Genomic DNA, 7034 nt, shown 5'->3' with positions numbered 1-7034 from the left:
AAGATTAAAGAAAAATAGGTGAAACATGAGTGAAGCATGAAATTTTATGGGTTATGGGAAAAATTATTAACCTTTATAAATGCGGACCTATCATAGAAAATATAGTCTTGAAAGAACACAAGCAAGTTCTAGAGTACACTCTCACAAGTGCATCACACAAATATGGTAAAACCTCACTAGGTAGAAAAATTACATCATCTCAATTTTCATCAATTTAGGTTCCATCACTAAGGGCAATCAAGTGTCCAAAAATGTTCGTCCATGGACCCAAATCCCTCAACTTAACAATCAAAGTTAACTCACTTTCAAAAGTCTCTAAAATGATGTAAAGAGTTACTAAGGGGGGGTGTACTTATTCCATAAGCCAAAGCATGCATGATATGGTATTCACAATGAAATTTTCAAAGCAAAATGTTCATGAAATTAACAATTTATTACTGATATGAAACTGAAAATGAAAAAAAAAAAAAACATGGTATTAACAATGAAAAGAAAGTGACGATAAAAAAAACTCCCCTTTAAGTTGGGTAGATAGCATCCATGACGTCCAATTCATCCACCTCTAACTCCTTGACCTCTTCATGAAATTTCTTGAGCCGGTGGCCATTAACCATGTACACTTGACCGGTAGCCTCCTCTAATCTCTATCACTCCATAGGAAAAAACATTAGTCACAAAAAATGGACCCTCCCATCTAGACCTCAACTTACCTTTGATCAATTTGAGTCTTGACTTATATAAAAGAACCTTGTCACCTATTTGAAATTCTTTGTCCACAATGTTCTTGTCATGAAAGTTCTTAGTCTTTTCCTTGTAGATCCTTGAGTTTTCATATGCCTCCAACCGAATTTCCTCAAGCTCTTGAAGTTGCAACTTTCTTTCTTCTCCCACTTTAGTCGCATCAAAATTGCAAGCCTTCACCGCCCAATATGCTTTATGTTCAATCTCCACCGGTAAATGGCATGACTTCCCATAAACAAGTCGATAAGGTGACATTCCAATGGGGGTCTTGTATGCAGTGCGATATGCCCATAGTGCATCTTCAAGCCTTTTGCTCCAATCTTTTCTATTAGGTCCCACTGTCTTTTCCAAAATTGATTTGATCTCTCTATTCGACACTTCGGCTTGCCCATTTGTTTGGGGGTGGTAGGGAGTAGAAACTTTATGTATAACCCCATACTTGTTAAGTAGAGCCTTCATGTGCTTGTTACAAAAATGAGATCCTTGGTCACTTATGATTGCTCTTGGAATCCCAAACCTGCAAAAAATGTGTGACCTGACAAAGCTAACAACAACAGATGAATCATCAGTCCTGGTGGGAATGACCTCCACCCATTTTGAAACATAATCAACAGCCAAAAGAATGTACAAGAATCCAAAAGAAGCAGGAAATGGTCCCATAAAATCAATGCCCCACACATCAAATATCTCACAAAATAACATGGTTTGTTGTGGCATTTCATTTCTAGGTCCTATATTTCCAGTTCTTTGGCACCTCTCACAACACTTACAAAATCTATATGAGTCACGAAACAAGGTGGGCCAATACAATCCACTCTCTAAAATTTTTCTAGCTGTCCTTTGTGGTCCAAAATGTCCACCACAAGCTGAAGAATGACAAAATGTAAGTACAGAATGAAACTCATGGTCAGGTATGCATCTCCTAATGATTTGATCACTACAAAACTTCCATAAATAAGGATCATCCCACACATAAAATTTTGCATCACTTTTAAATTTGTCTTTTTGAGCTTTTGAAAAGTGTGTAGGAAAAACATGAGCTACAAGAAAATTCACTAAGTCTGCATACCACGGTGACTCACCATGCAGCTGTAAAAGCTGCTCATCTCTGAAATCATCATCAATGACTGTGGAATCTCCATCTCCCTCTAATCTGCTCAAATGGTCTGCTACTAGATTTTCCTTGCCACTCCTGTCACGTATCTCCAAATCGAACTCCTGGAGTAGTAGCATCCATCTAATCAACCTTGGCTTCGCATCTGGCTTCTTCAGGAGGTATTTCAAAGCTGCATGATCAGAAAATACAATCACGTGAGAACACAATAAATAAGATCTGAATCTATCCAAAGCAAAAACAATGGAAAGTAGCTCCTTTTCAGTGGTGGTGTAATTAGCCTGTGCTGAATCCAAGGTTTTTGAAGCATAACAAATCACGTGTGGTGCTCCATCCACTCTCTGTGCAAGCACAACTCCTACAGCATGGTTCGAGGCGTCGCACATCAACTCAAAAGGTAAGCTCCAGTCCGGTGGTCTGATGATAGGTGCTGTAATAAGAGCTTCCTTCAACCTCTGAAACGCTTCTTTGCACTTTGCATCAAAATGAAAAATCACATCCTTCTGCAACAAACGAGACAATGGAAGAGCAACTTTGCTGAAGTCTCTAATAAATCTCCTGTAGAATCTTGCATGACCAAGAAAAGCTCGAACATTCCATATGCATACGGGGTAAGATAAAGAAGATATAGCACTTATTTTAGCAGGATCTACTTCTATACCTCTCCTAGAGACTATGTGACCCAAGATAATACCATGCTCGACCATAAAATGATATTTTTCAAAATTAAGAACAAGATCAGTCTCGATGCATCTATGTAAAATCCTAGATAAATTTTTCAAACATGCATCAAAGGATGTACCAAAGATAGAAAAATCATCTATAAACACTTCCATGCAATGCTCTAATAACTCACCAAAAATACTTACCATACACCGCTGGAAGGTCCCTGGGGCGTTGCAAAGTCCTTCCTTCTGTAGGCAAATGTACCGAAAGGGACAAGTGAAGGTGGTCTTCTCCTGATCTTCCGGATCTATGCAAATCTTAGCCTGTATATCCATCCAAGAAGCAATAATGTGATCTCCCTGCCAATCTCTCCAACATCTGATCAATAAAGGGCAAGGGATAGGATGGTCCTTCCTCGTGGCTTCGTTCAGCTTCCTATAGTCAACACAAAACTCTCCATGCATTTTTCACTCTTGTGGGTACCAATTCATTCTCTTCATTTGCCACCACTGTCACTCCTGATTTCTTTGGAACCACATGAATAGGACTCACCCATCTGCTGTCAGAAATAGGATAAATAATACCTGCCTGTAGTAGTCTAGTCACCTCTTTCTTTACTACATCAAGGATCAAAGGGTTGAGCCTTCTTTGTGGTTGTCTCACGGGCTTCACATTCTCCTCCAAATGAATCTGATGCATGCATATAGCAGGGCTAATCCCAGGAATATCATCAAGTGTCCACCCTATAGCTTTTCTGTGCTGCCTCAAGACTTGTAACAATTTTTCCTCTTGCTCTGGCTCTAGATTCTGTGCAATGATGACAGGTAGATGCTGATCTTCTCCTAAATAAGCATACTTCAAGTGCTCTGGCAAAGGCTTCAAATCAGGTTGTGACTGCTCTGTAGATATGGGTGATCCCTAGGGCTCAGTGCAATCCCCTACACCCATATAATCTACCTCAATGACAAAGATCCTGAAATCGATCTCAACTCAGCTACTCCCGCAGTCATAACATCTCCTACATCTGTAGAGCTAAAATCACACTCTCGAATGTCAAAAAAGTCACCATCAACAAATGTATCGACACCAACCAGCTCATCAACAACATCAATACTCAGAATAGAGTGATCCTCCCTCGGGTGCTTCATAGCATCAAAAATACTAAACTGGACTACTGTATCTCCTATCTCCATGGAAAGTGTCCCTGCATATACATCAATCTTTGTTCTTGCAGTCTTCAAAAATGGTCTCCCAAGGATGAGTGGAGATCTATGTGCTAGGAAATCCCCTCCATGTCCAATATGTAGAAATCTGTAGGGAAAATCAACTCCTTCACCTTTACTAGTACATCTTCAATCATACCAACTGGGTGAGCTTGGCTTCAGTCAGCTAGTTGAATTACTACCCCTGTAGGCTGTAGAGGACCTATACCCAACATCTGGAAAACTGATCTTGGCATCACATTTATGGAAGCTCCCAAATCTAACATAGCATCTTGAAACACATTTCTCCCAATTTCACAAGGCACAGTAAAATCTCCTGGGTCTTCACATTTCTGGGGAATAGGCTGAAAAAGTACTGAAACATTTTTTCCCATATTAATCAATTCATTTCCCTTCAGCTTCTTTTTGTGCACACATAAGTCTTTGAGAAACTTGGCATACTTTGGAATTTGCTTGATCATGGTTAGCAAGGGCACATTTACCTCCACTTTACTGAACAAGTTCACTAGCTCTTGATATTCTTTAGCTTTCTCCTCCTCTACACTCATTCTAGCTTGAACTTTGTGTTGGGGAAAAGGTAAAAGAATCCTTGGCTCTTTCTCTTGCTGTTTTAGAATTTTTGGGGTTGAAGTTGAAGCTGAAATTGAATCTGAGTTGCTGGAATTTATTGGAATTTCCTCAGAAGTGTGGTTTTCTTCCAATTCTTCAACTGAAATGATGGGATCAACTAGAGTGGGGGTTGAGCTTGAATCTGGGCCAAGTTTAGCTGGAGGAAATGCTTGAAATGGGTTGTTCTGAGCTGAAATTGGAGCTGTTAGAAATTTTTGCTCCAAATCTGAATTATTTAGTCCTTTAGCTGAAATTGATTTCCTACTTCGAAGAGTTATTGCACTAACATTTCCTTTAGGATTTGGAGTTGTTTGTGAGGGTAATTGGCTTGACCCTTGAGCTTGCAATTGATTTATTCCACTTGCTAACTGTCCAATTTGCCTTTCAATGTTTTGCAAGGTTGTATCAGTCCTTTGTTTATTTTGTTGTTGCAGTAAATTGAATTATTGCTGCTGTAACATTTGCTTCATCAACTCCTCAATCTTTTGTTGTTGTACATTGGAAGTATTAGAGCTGCCATAACTTGTATATGCTTTTTGTTGAGCCTGAAACATGGGAGGAGGCTGCTGAAAATTTTGAGAATTCTGGTAATTCTATATTAGAAGCTGAAATTGCTGATTTTGACTTAGAAATGGCTGAAATGGTTGCTGTGGGTTCTGAAATTGGTTTTGTGTAAAGATGTTGTGAAACTGGTTGGAGCTGCTGAAAGGGTTGTTGTAATTGTTGCATTTGATTAGGAAATTGCTGAAAGCTCTGAGAAGGTTGTTGTGGTTGTTGGAAATGTTGATTTTGTGGTTGAAAACCTTGTTGTTGCTGTTGTGAATTCTGAAATAATGGCTGATTTTTCTGTTGGGACTGATGGAAAGGTTGTTGTTGGTAAAATGAGTTCCCATACTTCAAGTTAGGATGGTCTTTCCAACCTGGGTTGTAGGTAGATGAATAGGGGTCATTTCGTTGTTGAAATTGAGCTCTAGCCAAAGCCACAACCGATTCATCTTGTTGAAGATTAGGACAAAGATCCGAATTGTGTTCTTGACTTGAACATATGCTACAAACTCTCATAGGTTGACATGAAACTTGAGTTGTTGTAGGAAAATTGGTAGAACCTTGATTAACACTGTTCAAAGTCATTTGCTTGACTAGAGAGGTCAATTCCAACAAGGAGCTCTTAATCTCTTTTTGTTCATTAGACACTAACTGAGCTTCACTAACCCCTCTTGTAGTAAGTGCTCTATTCCCAAATTGTTGTGAATTTTCGACCATATTAGAGATGAGTTCTCTAGCTTGCTCTGGAGTTTTGTTCACTAAAGCTCCTCCTGCTGCCGCATCTATCATGCTTCTATCCATGGGTAGCAATCCCTCATAAAAATACTGAACAAGAAGTTGCTCACTAATTTGATGTTGAGGACAGCTAGAGCATAACTTCTTAAACCACTCCCAATAATCATACAGGGTCTCTCCCACCACTTGTTGAATGCCACAAATATTTTTCCTAATGATAGCTGTCCTTGATGCCAAAAAAAATTTCTCTAAAAATGCTTTCTTCATGTCAATCCAACTTGTGACATGTCCAGTTGGTAAATAGTACAACCAATCCTTAGCCGCTCCGGTCAAGGAAAATGGGAATGCTCTCAACTTAATATCCTCTTCAGAAATCCCTTGTGGCTTCATGGTGGAGCACACTATATGAAACTCATGCAAGTGTCGGTTTGGATCTTCTCCAGACAACCCTTGAAACTTGGGTAGAAGATGAATTAAACCTGATCGGAGCTCGAAATCTCCAGTTAACTCTGGATAAGCAATGCAGGAATACTGATAGGCATCATCAGGAGTTGCAAGCTCCTTCATAGTCTTGTTGTTTTCTGCCATAGGACTGCCTGAATACTTAGAATTACTTTCAGCAACTTCTGAAACTTTCCCTTGATTCCTCAAAACTCTTAATGTCCTCTCAATCTCTGGATCAAATTCAAATAATGGTTCCTCAGATGTTCTTGTCATGCACTCCTATCTCACCTGAAATTAAGCAACCAAGACAACTAGGTGTAGAAACAATGCTTGACAAGTTCAAGTATAATAAGGAATTGAGGCAATAAAAGTTATTGAAAATGAAAAGAAAATAATCAAAATCTAGAAATACCTAACACCTCTATCAATCCCCGGCAACGGCGCTAAAAATTGATGCGTGCTCAGATTGTCGTTGTAAAATGAGCACGTCAACTTAATTTATACCGAATCCCCTAACTAAGTAGTATAGGGTAACTCGAGTCGTCTCCCAAACGATTGTAGTCGATGTACAGTAATTCTAGATGTTATTGAAATTGGAGATTTGGATTTTCTTTTGTATTGGATGGGGGGTTGTTGTTTTGAGTTCTAAATCTAAAGAACAAAAAGAACACTAAGCATTGTAAATAGAGTTGTGAATACGAAAGTGCTGAAAATAAAATGCATTAACGAAGTAAGGAAGTGCGTCAACAAATTAAATAAATGCATCAACAAGTAAACAAAGGAAAACTAAGAACAATCAACATCCAAAACTGTAAGGGGAATTTAAACAAACATCTAATGTGCAGAATTTAATCTAAGCTGATAAATAGACAATAAAATGACTCTCCCAATGTCCCTGGCCAGAGGTGGATGCGAAGCGGCAAAACTCCACGGAAGGATGCGGCGACGATGGAACC

The 7034-nt window shown here is 39.1% G+C and overlaps 1 pseudogene; it reads right to left on the bottom strand.

The window, feature by feature from the left end:
- Positions 1 to 518: 518 nt before the first annotated feature.
- Positions 519 to 6351, bottom strand: LOC141831773 (uncharacterized; annotated as a pseudogene).
- Positions 6352 to 7034: the final 683 nt, after the last annotated feature.

Source organism: Curcuma longa, chromosome 7 (genome assembly GCF_044706935.1).
Source record: "Curcuma longa cultivar G26 ecotype Majalengka, Jawa Barat chromosome 7, ITB_CL_G26_1.1, whole genome shotgun sequence".
Lineage (NCBI taxonomy): Eukaryota > Viridiplantae > Streptophyta > Magnoliopsida > Zingiberales > Zingiberaceae > Curcuma > Curcuma longa.
The sequence above is the reverse complement of the archived record's forward strand: the minus strand, read 5'-3'. Positions and strand labels throughout refer to the sequence as shown.